The sequence below is a fragment of the Cibotium barometz genome, chromosome 23 (genome assembly GCF_041138505.1).
Source record: "Cibotium barometz isolate CiBa-2024 chromosome 23, ASM4113850v1, whole genome shotgun sequence".
Taxonomy (NCBI): Eukaryota; Viridiplantae; Streptophyta; class Polypodiopsida; order Cyatheales; family Cibotiaceae; genus Cibotium; species Cibotium barometz.
The window spans coordinates 56,277,554-56,293,614 of NC_141068.1; positions in this window are offsets into that span (position 1 = coordinate 56,277,554).

The following is a 16,061-nucleotide window of genomic DNA, read 5'->3' on the forward strand; positions in this document are numbered from 1 at the left end:
ATTGAGGATGAATGATGGCAGAGTGAAAACCATTTCTGAAGTGTTGTATGTGCCATCTATTATAAAGAATTTGGCATCTGTTGGACAAATGGTAGAACATGGATTAAAGGTGAGATTTAATAAGCATGGATGTTTTGTTGAGTACTTTAAGCATGGCTGTAAATTGATGCCAAAAGTCAAAAGGAAGAGAGATTATTCAAACTAGATGCAAGCATTCCATAATTGAACTCATCCATGTTTTCTCACAGTCATGGGATAGTGCTAGACATTGATATTTGGCACAAAAGGATTGGTCATGTAAACATTCAAAATCTGAAATCTATGCAAACAAAGGGCATTTTTGGTGGTCTACCTAGATTCAAATATGATGGAATTGCACACGTTTTTGATGCATGTCAATTTAGGAAAAAAGCAAGATTGTCATTTCCCAAGGATAGTCAAATAAGGATAAGACCACAAATAGTGAGAGACCTTAGCCTCCTTAATGCTTTCACAAGGCTCCAAACCATGAGGGTTGTTAATGAAATAAACATCCAAGGTTGCAAAATGAGCAGAAAGCCTAGGACTAGCAATAGAGTTCAGACTATTCTTAAGTTGACAGGCTTAGTGTGAAAACTAGTCATTTCTATATAAGATGTTTTTAATAATAAGCAAGAGACGATCATTCCCAGGCAAGAGACAGTAAGAAATAAACTTGTGAGATCTCCTTCTTCCCTCTTCTTGCTTGCTTATTTGCTATTAGATTCTTACCTGATGGATGCTTGTTTGAATAGGTGTAATTATAGATTTTCATCTTCCATTAGCTTCTTCTTTCCCCACCTTTTATGAGAGAGAAACATCACAAAGAACCATCTCTTACATGATGGATGCATTCGTAGTAGCCAAATAACTACTTTAAAGTTGGGCCTTTGTTGAGGTCGAAGGTGAGGCCTTGGCTGCCCTTATAGTAGTGGTTCCAGTCCAAGAAGAAGGCTCTCAGAAGTGTGATAATTAAGTGAAAGAAACAGATGGTGGCCACAATTACTGGATTAGGCACCTGCTCATATCTATCAATGAAGGCATGGATATTCACGAGCATAGTGGTCTCATTACAGGGGCTTTGGGACATGGGGAGCGAACCATGGAAAGTTGTTGAAGCTTGGGGTTTGCCTTCTGCTCCATCTTGAAGAGGTCCTAAGCCCAGCGCAATAATGGGCAAGTAGGCAGGATCGATCCTTAGATGGCGGGGCACTTGCAATACTTCCCCAGATGTATAGCTTGAGAAGAAAAGGCCGGCACCAACAAGTAGGTTGCTTTCCCATAAGTTTGAAGGTGATGGGGCAGGCAGTGGAGGGGGTTCGCTGATAACTGCCTTATGCCGATGGGGGTATTGGTTCTTCCATGTTCTGTGCTTGGTGTCCAAATAAGGTCGAAGGACATGGATGTCCCTACGGTCTATAACCCTAGTGATGGGGGCTTCTTGGAGTTGTCAACCAAGCAAGATGTTGATGGCCTGCTCGAACTCCGTGCGATCTAGGGGGTCATTCCAGTTGACGGGGTTGAAGGGTGGGTCGATTTCTTCGTTCTCCTACAGGGGTGGCGGGGGGATCTCACCTTCCTCCAAAAGGTTTGGGGGAAGGGAGGTCATGCAGTGATTGTGATGGCAATGGAGGGCTGTTTTGACGAAGTGGGTACAATGGTGCAGGTGCCAGTAAGGAGAGGTGGAGACCTTGTTGTGGCTTTGTGAAGGTATGAGTGTGGCTTAGGGAAGGTATAGCTGTGGCCTAGGGAAGATATGGGTGTGGCTTAGGGAAGGTACGACCTTGGCTTAGTCCATTAAGAAGGGTACGGCTGTGGCTAAGCATAGCGAGGAAAGTATGGCCGTGGCTAAGTGATTTACAAGGGAATAGTTGTGGCATCAAGAGCATACAAGCATGTCTTAGATTTTTAACAAGTGAATGGCCGTGTCTTCTCAAAGGGAGAAGGTACGGCCGTGTCTTCAAGAAGGTACAGCCATTTCTTCAAGAGTGAACGGTCGTGGCTTCGTGAGGGTACAACTGTGTCTTCATGGTCTTCATGCCATTTTTTGGGCACACTCCTATAAACACGTTTTGTACCCTAAGGCTATGTAGCTAGCACCCCATTGTGTAGATTTTGTATTAACTCCTTTTGCTAGTTTTCTAGAGCGAGAAGGCGGCTCCAATTCGGTTTTGGCAAGGTTGGTAGCTCCATTGGAAGTTTGGAGGCTTCCATGGAGGGAGCAGTTGGGTTTGGAGAAGCAAGGGATTGAGTGCACCGAGGGAGTCAAATATAATAAGGGATGGAGGAGTAGCCGAAGTCAAAGGTACATCACTGTCAAGGATAGTGGAATATGGTTGGATGGCCAAGGCGTCCTCTTGAAGTTTTGCTTTCCCCTTTTCCCATGCAGTAGTAGTGGTGGTAGCAATGGAGGCTATCTTGGGCTTCCATTGAAATTTGGCAGATTCCGGAAGCACGGGGATATCACAAAACCCTAAAAAAAGAACACACAAGGTGAGAGGCTGAAAAAAATTCTTCTTCATACAACACTCAACACACCATATACAAAGAAGAGTATACACAATATGAAAAGGTACTCAACCAAATACATACTAGGGTTATCTATAGTGTGAACCCAACTAAAAGAGCTAGCGCTATAACTATGCCAGTCTCTAGAATGGCTATCACACAGCCTGTCATCCCACTGGCCGCATATCACCCATGATCTCACCAACCATGCCAGTGGTGTAAGTGTGGGGGCTATCCCCCAGGCGGCGCGTCATCAGTGTGTCCACCGTCTCACTAGATGAGCTCGATATCTCAACACTCCCCCTCGAGCTCAACTCCATCTCATGTACACCAAGCGAAGCCCTGAATCTGCGGAGCTTCTCTGTACCCAATGCTTTGGTGAAGATGTCAGCGACCTAATCCTGTGTGCTGACATAAACAAGGTCAATGTCTCTTGCCAAAACCTTCTCTCTGACAAAATGGTAGTGGACTTCTATATGCTTCGTGCGAGCATGAAAAACTGGGTCCTTGGCCAACTGTATATTGCTAATGTTGTCACAGAAAATGACAACTTGTCTATCCAATGATAGACGCAAATCTGCAAGTAGCTTTCTCAACCAAGCTACCTCACATGCTGCCATACTTGGAAAACATGTCCAAGCCATACTATCTCTACAGTAATCCAATACCATGTGGTGACCTAATCACCTCAATGCCTAAGAAATATCTGAGCTGCCCCAGATCCTTCATCTCAAACTTCTGTCTAAGCAAGATCTTTACATCAAAGATCTCTACATCATGGTCCCCCATAATGATCAGGTCATCTACATAGATGACAACAAGCACAATCCCTCTCAACCACATTTCCACTCACATCAGTCCCAACAGCTTCTTTTTCAGCAGCATACCAGCTGCTCATCTCATCAAAACAATATCCCTGCTTACCCTCAACTCACGTGTAGCAGGGTTATAACACCTGTATCCCTTTTTATCCAATAAACACACATTTTTCAGCTTTTGTATCCAGCTTAGTTCTCAGCTCATCTGGCACATGCACGCAATGCATCCAAAGACTTTCAGATGAGACAAATTAGGTTTTTTGCCAGTAAACCGCTCCTCTGGAGCTACATCATGTAGTTGGAGTCCTGTTCATGATGTAAACTACTGTAAAAACAACCTCAGCCCAATAGCTATGCGGTAGATTCTTCTCTCCTATCAATGCTCGCGCAATCTCAACAATGTGCTTGTTTTTCCGCTCAGCAACTCCATTTTGCTGCGGAGTGTATCTGCATGTAAACTGTCTCTGAATACCATTCTTCTTCAAAAATTCAGAGAACTCATTGGAGAAGTACTCTTCCCCTCCATCTGACGTTGGGCACTTTACATGTTTCCCTGTTTGCTTTTCAACCATAACTCTGAAATTCTGAAAATGCGTGAACACCTCACTCTTCTCCTTCATAAAGTATACCCACACTTTCCTTGTGTGGTCATCAATAAATGTCACATAATAACTGCAGCCTCACATAGACATGGTCTTTGTAGGGCCCCATACATCTAAATCCACAACATCTAGTTCATTTCTGCTCACGATTCTGTCATGTGGAAATACATACTTTGTTTGCTTTCTAAATTGGCATGCTTCACATATTTTCTACATACCTTCAACTTTAAACTTTGGTAACCCTGTCACAATTCCTTTAGTCTGCAGCATAGACTTCATTCTCTGCACATTCACATGTCCAATTCTTTTATGCCAAATGTCTGTGTCTGCAACAACTTTTGAACCATTTGCAAACATCGCAGCACTCACTTCAGGCATGTTTACATTCAATGTAAACATTATGCCCACGCTGTTGCCTTTTGCAACTAACTTGCACTTGTCTTTAAAGTCTTCAACATAACAACCATCAGGATTAAACCAAACTTGCAAACCCTGCTCAATCATCTAGCCAACTAAAACTAGATTCTTTGTTATGTTCGGGACATGAAGCACATCTGCAAGGTACTTCACTTTGCCATCCTGCATAGACAACGGCACATCTCCAACATGGGCAATTGGATGAGCAATGTCATCCCCTGTTTCCACAAAACCTAGTCTTTCAAGGTTTTTCATCTCCTTGAACCACTCCCCATGACTTTTCATGTGGTTCGAAGCACTTGAATCAACGTACCATACATCATCTTTATGTGCTGCTTCAACATTTTCAGACATGGCATTAATGACATGCTGCATAACAAACAACCTTTCATTATCCTCATTGTTTCTGCTCGAGGATGCATAGTTGTTTTGCTGCAATTTCCCATTTTGCATGTCAGCCTGCTTCTTATAACAATCTGCCTGCACATGTCCAGGCTTACCACAATAAAAGCATCCACATGTATCATTATACTACCTTTGCCAATTTCCACGACCTCTTTGACTCCCCCTGCCCTCTGAATTGGCCTCTTCCACTTGTGTGTTGTTGTTGTTGTGTATTCTAGGACTGTTGTTGTTGCTGCTCTACTGGCCATAATTTTGATTACCTATTCGACCACCTCCTTGGCCGCGTCCACGGCCTCCTCGACCTCGTCCTCTTCTCTTAAACTTCTGTAGAAGGCTTGTTGCTCTGAACTGTTTTTGTTTTGTGAAGACTGTTGGTCTTCACCCAAGCTCTTCTCTTCTATAATCAGCATAGACACCAAATCTGTGAAATTGGGAATGTTTTCCCGAGTATGAATAGACGTCTTGAATGCCTTGTATTGTGACCCGAGACCACGTAGACAGACTTCCACCTTATCATCATCATCTACTGAAACACCAATAGATGCAAGGGATTCCACAATACCCTTGATCTTCAATGCATAGTCATTCATAGACATACTCTTTTTCTCCACAGTATGAAGTTCATTCTTCAACTGTATCTTTCGTGCCTTGGTATTCATTTCATAGAGTTTTACCAAGGCGTCCTGTATGTGCCCAATCAGGGTGTCCTATATATTGATAGAGAGCCAATACATAACTTTTCTAGCTCCTTGGTTCCAATCCTTGAACTCTTTCACATCTGCAGCAGTCGTATTGATCTCCGGTGCCTCTTCATGCTCACCTTCTATGTAGTCCCAGTAACCCTTTCCCATATCAGAAAATTTGTCAACCTGAACATCCAAGCATGGAAGTTGTTCTTGTCAAGCTTCTCAGCAACAATTTGGTTTATACCATTATTTGACATCTTGCCAAATACACAAATTTACCAGAAACAGCACTCTAGTTTGTCCTGTACAAACTGCTGTATTTTCTACAGCGGTACTGTACTACACTCAAATGTCACAACCAGTGACCTCAATGTGCATACATACACTCAATGGTAACTGTTTGACCTCCTTGCAGCACACACAATGTCTGCATAACCAATCTGTCTTCCTGCAGTTCTTAAAACAGAGTTCTGCACATAGAATCGATGACTTACCCGCAGTGCTCGAAATCGCCTGCTTTTCAAAAAATGGAGATCGCGCCTGAAACGCATTTTTGGCCCGTAAAATTCTGTCTGATAGGACAATATAGTTGCCCTATAGCTTTATTCCCGTGAAGAAAGCTCCTCAATCAGAGATCGTTTGCCGGTGCCTCCCGACAAGGGTGTAGTCATCGCCAACATAAATAGGGAAGAGTAGATGAAGCTCTTACCCTCGTACCGCTTCCTGTGCTTCTCTTGCTTGCAGCTCAGCCCCTTAGCATGAACCAGGCTCTGATACCATGAAAAGATGCAAGGGAGAAGAGAGCTTGAGCTCTTGCAAGTAGTACACACACACTCACAAAACCCTAAAAAGAGAACACACAAGGTGAGAGGCTGAAAAAAATTCTTCTTCATACAATAATCAACACACCATATACAAAGATAAGAGTACACATAATATGAAAATGTACTTAACCAAATACATACTAGGGTTCTCTATAGTGTGAACCCAACTAAAAGAGCTGGCGCTATAACTATGCCAGTCTCTAGAATGGCTATCACACAGCCTGCCATCCCATTGGCCGCATATCACCCATGATCTCACCAACCATGCCAGTGGTGTAAGTGTGGGGCCTATCCCCCAGGCGGGTCATCAGTGTCCACCGCCTCACTAGATGAGCTCGATATCTCAACATCTTTGTCTTTCTTGTCAGATCTTGTGCTGGTAGTTTTGAAGGAAGCTTTGGATGTGCCCTCATGCAATTCTCATGAATACGTTTCCTTGAAATTATCCTCAAAGTCCATAGCACTCCTACAACATTGCTCAAAGGAAGTGTGGGCTAGAGCGCATAAGGAGTTGTGCAAGGGGATATTCTCAAGGCCTTTGAGGAACCTACCAATCAGTCTTTCATCTAAGAACTTGTCTCTGTCGCTACAGTGGGAATGGAGATATCTCACCTAGTTGATATAGTCCCGGATGGTTTCCCAATCCTTCTATTTTTTACGTTGTGCGGTTGCTCGATTGGGCCCCATCGGGTTCCTTGGCAGGAGTATCTGACCTTGAAGGCCTCTTTCAAGCTTCAAAGGTGGTATTATCCTCTACCTTTAGTGATCTAAACCACTACCCGGCTTTGCCATCTAAGGTGAGGCCAAAGGCACTCACCCCTACTTGGCCATCCACGTGGCCAAATGTCTCAAAGATCTAATTGAACATTTCTAAATGTGGTATGGGACTCTAGTTCCATCGAACTTGGAGATCAATTTAGAAATGTGGGTCGGTTTGTTTCATTCTTGTCTCGGCCCTTGTGCTAGCTGAACTAGTGCTTGTTTGCGGTATTATTTTGGTAGCTACCCCCTTCCTATTTCCGTGGTTATCCTCAACATTTCAGGAGTCAATCCTGCCATGGCTAGAATTGGCAGAGGTTGGGGTAAGATAGGCGGGGGAGTTAGGCCAGGCAAATAATATATCGTTGGGGGTCCTGGTCTCAATGGAGGACTGGTTTGCGCTTTGTAAGGTCCCATATGGTATTCAAGGTATACCCTGCAAGGTGGGCACTATGGGAACATTGGTGCGGCGGGCTAATAGGATTGGGTAGGGTAGGTTCTCCCTCTTCGATAGGATGGTTCGGGGCCCTAGAGAGCTCGTTCCTGACCTAGGTTTGGCATAGGCCTATAGTCTTGGTATGAGTCGACCATTCTAGTGGTCGAAATGGCCCCCCAGACTAGTGGATTAGTCTAGGTTGGGTTACTTTCACTTTGCCCTATTTCGGGTCTATGGTCTAGAGGAGGTGTGGCCTCCCTTTCTGGTTGGCGTTCCATGCATCTGTCCCTGGGATGCGGATTGTTTGATTGTGCGTTTCCCACCAGGATAAAGTTTCGGAGTCTAGAAGCGAGAATTCTTTGTAAATGTGTGGGGGACTCTGGGTCTTGCTCCAAGGTAGCTGGTATGTTCATGCACTGGGCCATCAGTCCTCCTGTCTCTAAGTCAAGGGTAGCGCACCCCGTGCTAGGATGCTCCTCACTCTCACTGGTGCTGTCAAAGACCAACATTGTTTGGCTTCACACTATGTTGACCATAGGGTCTAATCTTACAAGCGAGGGAGAGTCATGAGGATTTACGTCGTCAAACAGAGGGCTGTTTCGCACCAATTTCCTCGAGCGTACGTGCATGAATGTGGGGAGTGGTAGTGCTGGATCCCCCTCTGAATAATTTCTATTTTTGAGATTATTTTTTTAAAGTGAAGGTATGATCATACGATGTTGGTTAAGGAACGGGTGTTCCTTTCTAGAAGGTATGGGCATGGCTGATCAAGACATGGCCGTACCACTTGTGAAAGACACGAACGTGGTATAGGCAGAGGGTATAGGCGTATGCTTTTGTAGGAACACACAAACATGGCTATGTAGAAGGTACGAGTGTACACTTCTGTATAACAGGCGTACTCTTGTGGAAGGAATGGATGTACGCTTAGAAAGGTACGGCCATACGCTTGTTGTGTCAAGCAGATCTCTTAATTATGTGTGGACAGCATGTCATCTGATAGCCACCCACCAGTACATAGTCCCATGTACAAAGATGTGAGTCTAGACACATGAGCTTGGACACATGAGCCATGAGTCTGGACACGTGAGCCGTGAGCCTAAACACATGAATCTATAGACGTGAGTCTTGGAGACATAAGTATAGAGGTAGATATAGTATGGACCAATTATTTACAACCATAAAGACTCGTACGGGCGCACCTACCCATGTCCTTAAAAGATTTTCTTATCATATAATATGTACGAGCTATAAACTCCAAGGAAAATTCTTATCCTTTGTGATTATTAGAAAATTGCGTACAGTTATTACCTAATAATTACACGCCAACCCTATCATAGGCCTAGTTCCTAGATTTATGTACCCCAGGTAGGCACATTTCATATAAGGGAAGTATGTGAGCCGAGTTCATACAAAAAAGGCATGAGCTTGTAGATGTGAGTCTAGAGGTGTTAACATGCATAGATAAACCTGCATATGTGAGCCTAGAGACGTGAGTCTAGAGGCATGAGCCTAGCAACAACAACAAAAAAAAAAAACTTGTGTGAAACCATTTCAAATGTGTACTAGAGACATTAAGGGCCTTTGATACGAATCTGATTGGATTTATTATTGGAAACTTGTTGTTGGAAATGACAATAGAGTCAATTGCAGTGCATCAAACCACATTGTCTCAAACCCACCAAGCCTTTGATCCTAACAAACAACTAGCACTTAATAGATTGCTTTCTTGTTAAGAAGTTTAGACTCCTTTAGATCCACCTCAAGCAAGGAGCTTTGGAAGAAAAGGGGCTAATGAAACACAAAATCTTTTACACATTGGCAAGTCCAAGCCCACCTCAGAGTGAAGGATGGTCTATACGATCTTGGATGGTGGAGTGAGTAGTGAGTGGGTAGTGAGTAGTGTGGTTAGTAGTGAGTGAATAGTGAGTAATGAGTGAGTAGGGAGTAGTGTGTGGTTAGTAGTAAGTAGTGAGTAGTGATTAGTAAGTAGTGAGTCACATGGATATAGTAAGTTAGCTATTAATGGATTAGATAGCTAATAACCAATGAGTTATTTAGCTAATAGAGAGAAGTAAGCACTCACTTACTCACTCCATAGTGTATTTTGATATAGTAATGTACACCAATTCTCTTGTAATCTTGCATATAATAGTATAGTCCTATTATATTTGTTTTAACTGTGTAATCTACTTTCCTATATTTGATTAGTCCATCGGTATCCCGATGTGTAACTAGCAATTTGGACTACCTACATACCAAGTTTGAGCCCATGCTGACATTGATGGCATATTAGCTATTTTTAGCTATATTCCTATCCTCTTCTTGCTTTAATTTAGTGTTGTAGCCTCAAAGGGATTCTTTAAGCATATCTCATCTATTACTAGAGCCTCATAACATCAAATGGCACTGAAATCCAATATTTCTAGCACTTTTTGAAGGTAGCCCCCTAGGGGGAGCAGTTTTTAGAGCTAGTGGTTAGAAAATATCTTGGTCTTCCATGGCCATATCTAGTTTCTATTGTTTCAAGTCATATGGAGCATGTGGACATTCTCCTAAGTGAAGCTCCCCAAGAGTACTAATTTTTCGCAGATCTTGCTTTTTGACCTAATGGCCAAAGCCCCCTTCAAGTTTAAACGTTAGCAGACAATGATTCTATGAACTTGCAAGTTGTAGAGTCTTAGGTAGCTCTCAGTTGGAAGGTTCACAGACACAGCCAAAAGGGTCAAGGACATAGAAGCAAAACTGACTCAATTAAACCTAATGGACTTGGGTTGAAAATCTCGACTACAAGTGGACTCAAGTAGCAAGCCAAATATCTTATCCAGTGTGTAAGATGAGTGTGTAAGCGAGGACACTCTCCACAAGTTTAGTGCTACACAAGAGGGATCTCTCCACGAGTTTAGTGCTATGCAAGAGGCCATTGTGCTATAAGAAGGGAAGGAACAATACATCTGGAACCTGACATGCTATTCATTGGCTCTACCAATGGGGAATTATCAAGACAAACCTTGAGTGAACCATCTCCTTTGGGGACTGGGCAAGGAAGTCTTTAGGAGGCTCAACGTTGAGAAGATTTTACATATCTTATATGGCCAAGGATGTGTATATGGACTTAGAAAACAAAGCCTTCATAATATTGTTTCTAACATGGAGACTTTTCTAGTCCATACTCAAAAAACCCAGTGTGTTCTAAACAGATAGAACTAACTTTTCTAGTCCATATTGAGAAAACCCAATGTGTTTTGAATAGATAGAACTAACTTAGGGTTCTATTTATGCAAGCATTTTAACACTATTTTGAAGCTGGGGGCAAACTATGTCCAAGTCCATTTTAGGGGAAAACTATGTCCAATTCCATTTTGGGGGCAAACTATGTCCAATAGGCACCAAACTGGACATGGGGCTTATCAACTCAGTGGGTAACACTGTTTTGAAATTTTAAGTCCCTATTCAGGTGTCCATTTGCTTATTTTAGCTAGGAGTGGAAACCAATTGGGTAGGGGCACCAAAAATGGCAAAGTTTTAAACTTGGTAGATTAGGACCAAATGTGACATGTGTCTAGGTCGAACGAAAATTATCACTACCCAAAAATCTGATTAAAGAAGTTTTGAGGTTGGGCTCTAGAGTGAGGCATGGAAAACTGACCTCTCTAGTCGATTTCTTGGTTTGGGTCTTACAGATGCACATGCCCTCCTTTACAGGATGTGAGTTGATAGCCCGATAGCCTCTAGGTAGGTCTTGTGCCATGGAAAGTCTATCTTAGAAGAATGGATAAATATTGTGGCCTCTAGACCTAGGCATGGAAAGCCTCTAGCAGAGGGTGAAAAGTTTTTTTTTTAGCAAAAAGTTCGAACAAAAGTTCAACCAAGTGCTTTGGAATGGCCTAGATCTCGACTCCATCAAACTAGACCCTATTGGCCAACAAATGAGATTAACTAGTTTTTAAAACGGTTTTGCCTATGCTCAGATGTCAAATGCTAACTACGATGCTTGCAATGCCTTACTAACTAGAAGAGGCTAACACAAAGAGTAAAAGACCAAACCAAAGTTGAATACAAGTGCAAATATGTACCCAAAATGCTTTCTTCTTATTTATTAATTAACAAATGTTGAGTTTTAATAAGGTGCATTCGATAGTTGATAACCTAAGATTTTTGGTAAGAAAAATATCTACCATTTATGGTAGTTAAGCATGTAGCACGAGCATTCTGTCTCTCTCTCTCTCATCGCGACAGATCGGGTGTCATGCCGTCCATCTAGGGACAGTGGTGGGCATCAATTTAAGGATGACAAGCTCCTGCAAGGGTCTCTCTCTGTCTCTCAAAGATGTAAGAGCCACACATCTTTGTCTCTACCCCCGCTCATCTCTCTCTCTCTCTCTCTCTTCTCCGCTTCTCCATGTCTGCACGTACATCCCGCGCGCGAAGTTCTATGTTGAGATGAGAGGGGGTTGTGCTCAGAGACGGGAGGGCTTTTGCACGCACGAAGCTTTGTTTTATGTGTTCAACGCTTTATCTGGCAAGCAGCAAGAATAAATAAGCAAAGCAAGAAGAAGTGTAGCTAGCAAGGGGTAGCCGAGGACGAGGAGAAGGACGACGGAGGGCGGGATAGTGGCACTGGCGATGGTGGCAGAGCCTCATGTCCAAAGGTGCATACGAGGAGGGGCAGAGGGGGTGATGGCCGAATACTGTCGAATGCGCATAGGAGGGGAGGAGGGGGTGACGCATAGTAAGGACCGAGAGGGGTGACCGCAGAGGGTGTGTTTGGTTCACCATCGACGACAACGACTTCAACCTTAATCGCATTAATTAATGCCCTCACATACGGGCATTAATTAATGCCCTCACATATCAGCAGCTCGTGCAAATGAAGACGGAGGAGGCCTTTCGTTTTGTGTCTTTACTGCAATCCAGAATTGAAGCTATTCGATAAAGAATTTTGAGTTTTGTAATTGTTATGAGTGTGGTGCTGTTTCCCAGCCAGACTTTGTAATTTTTGTCTCTCTTAATTAACTCTTGAGCTTGTTGGTAAAAAATGCCCTCACATATAAAAGTGTGAATATGCAATAAAGCATGTAGAACACCAAATGCACATATGCAAATCTAGATGTACTAGGATGTTCAAATACTTAATTGGATTTCTAGTGCAATCAAGCATGCAAAACACTAAATAAACATATGTAACACTAAATGCACATATGTTAACCTAGATGTTCTAGGATGTTTAAACACTTACTTGGATTCCTAGTGCATGTGGTGTAGATCCCTTGGATGCCTTTCATGATGTCAAATTGAATGTCCAATCTCTTACACTTTGTTTGCACTATGTTTGAATATGAGCACCACCAATCCACCTATAAATTTTGAGAGCTAACCATATATAAGGAACAAGATTATGTCAAACTAGTTCCAAATGTACCTAGTTCTACATGAATACTCCAAAATGTACGTAGTTCTACACAAATACTCCAAATGTACCTAGTTCTACATGAATACTCCAAAATGTACCTAGTTCTACATGAATACTCCAAAAAAACGTAAAAAGGGCCGAATAAGAAAGCAATAAATAACACTCACCCACCCACTCCTGCATGCAATTATGCTTGAGTGGAGATGTTGTGGTGTCTGAACATGCATTATGCATGCTTGGAGATGTTGGAATGATCTCCAAGCCACAAGGAATACAATACAAGAGCAGGTTAGAGAACTCATTGTTACTTATCACTTGCCGGGCTAGAATCTAGTATACTAGACCTTCTCTGTCGAATCTTATGATTGAAGGTCCAATTCTTTAGCCTCTCTCTTGATTTGAAATGCTTTATCCTTGCAATCACCAATTGTATCCAAGATGTAACATTGACCAAGATAGTGCTATAATGGGACCATATCTCTCTAAAAGAACCACCAAACAATAGATTAAACCCCAAGTGTATATGATAACAAAACCACCATACGTGCCGATGGCTAAGCACAAGGCTAAGAAAGTCAAATCTTTCCATCCGACATTGCTTCCACTCCGAGTCAAGGATAGGAAACACTATATTGCTTTACTCACCCTTACCAAGACTTTACTCTTGGACACCCTGTCTCAACACTTCGGGAGGACTAAATGAGGCCCAAGATGAGCCCGGATGGCCATCGATGGGGATATTGTGTTGTATTGCCTAGTTCAAATGCCTAGTTCAAAAGCGAGGCCCAAGACGAGCTCGGATTACCTTTAGAGGTGGGGATAATGTGTTGTATTACCTAGTTCACCTTTATGGGATGAGTCTATATCACGGATGATGGCATCGACTATGATTGTAGACCTATGTGGTGATATCATGGCCGCCCCTGCATATACATACCTATATAGATATGGGACAATGGTATTTTCTTAAGGAAAAGTCTTAGGTTTTTGGAAAGTTTAAGGAATGACTTGCATTAAATTAAAACTTAGACATGAACAAAATTGAAGCAGTTTAGAATAGACCAAGGAGGAGAATTCATGTCTAATGAATTCTTGGGTTTTTACAAACAAGGAAAGAGGCATAAAGCGGTAGCTTCACACTCTTTAGCAAAATGGTGTTACAAAGTGCAAGAATCACACTATTATAGAGATGGAAAAGGAGTATGCTTAATGGCAAGAATCTACCTAAATCCTTTTGGGTTGAGGAGGTTAACATGGCTATGCACATTCTTATCATGGCTATGTACATTATTAATATAGCTATATACATTCTTACCATGGCTATGTACATTCTTAACATAGCTATGTACATCCTTTTGGATTGAGGCAGTTAACACGTCTATGTACATTCTTAATGGGAGTGCAACAAAGCGAGGATTAACACACTTCGAGCGACCGAAACCAGTGGATGATATCAAAACATACATTCTCCATGTTAAATACAAGAAGCCAACGAAGCTCAACTTTCCCATCAAGAAAGCATCCAAAAATATCATCGGCTTGGATTCATTGTCACCCTTGACCTATGCAAGCTAGAAATATATCTCAATCGCATGTCAAAAATGGAATGCTACACCATCAAACAAACCAACCTACATCCAACACTATAATAGAACTCTCACTTGCCTCAATATTTCTCTTGAGTCCTCATAGAAGTAAATTTTTACAGCTCCATATTAGCCAAAGATTCATTGCAAAAAATAAAAAATCCATTGATGTGGAACACCTCAAAACAAGGTATACATGTATCCTTTCATATTTTTTCATTGCAATTTCACTCACCCATTTCCATATTAGATTGTGGATCTTTACATGTATCCTTCCATATTTTTTCATTGCAACTTCACTCACCCGTTTCCTTATTAAATTGTTTAAATAGCCAAGATACAAATAAATTGTTCATCTTTTTCCTTCAAGCAAAGCTTCCTCTTCTAACCAAAACCTCCATCTTCAAGATTCATGATCTAAGCTCAATCATCTCCACCTCTCCCATGTGAATCCTCAATCATCTCCACCTCCCATGTGAAACTTTCTTCATTGCTTACATCATTGAATTCACCTTTTTATCCACTTACATTCACTAATGTGGAAAATAACATGCAACCTTTGATGTATGATAAAATACACATAAATACAAATCCATCCACAAAGGAATAACGAGATTCTAGATCCTTTACAAATTGCCACATAGGGTAAGTGGAAAAGTGGCCAGGTTTACAAACGTGGCCTTTGCCAAGCCATGGCCAATAGTGTTGGGAAGAAGCATGTGTCGACGCGGGTTGCTTCCCAACACCATTGTCCATTACTTAGCTATGGCTTGGCCATGGAAGGCATTGTAATTTTGCTCATGCCTAGTATATATACATATAGAATCCTTATATTTTGCTTCTGCCATCATGCATGGAATACACACATATTATACCCATAATACAATCAATACATGGCCATGATTATGCAAGCAACACTATTGGCTATGGTTTGGCAAAGGCTTTGCCATCATGCATTGTATATATACATATAGACCCCATAGATTTTGCTTTTGCCATCATGCATGGAATACATACATATTGGACCCATAATACAATCATCCTTGCACACATAACCACCAGTGTTAGCAAAAAGGAAAACACTCCCATACTCTCCATGACACTTGGTTTTTGGGGTCGTCGTCTCTAGTGGTGCAGTTGAGACTTTTATATGGTTTTGTAACTCCACTAGCACACACTCATGGGCTATGGATACGTCCAAGGTCTTGGGGCCACCTGGTCCAACTCTTGGCGTTTGGCCAGTTACCACTGAGGCAAGCCTCACCATCGTTGAGATTGAAGATCTTCATGCAAATGGTTTTGTTTTGGAGAGAGGAAGCTCAACCTCCAATCAGCACAGAGAGATCACCACACCACTTCAAGGTCAGTCAGCGGGGTACATCCTAAATATAGAGACAACAAGGTAGTTTGATGAAGGGAGAAGTTGACAAAGGAGTTCAATGAAAAATTTGAAAAGGGTAAAAATATCTCGGTTGAAGTGGTGTTGGTGGATGGAAGTAAGTTGGGATCCTTTTATAAAAAGGAGTTTGTATACAATAGGGTTTCTTTCAAAACAAAAAAAGAAGTAAAAAGGGGGTTTATATATAGGG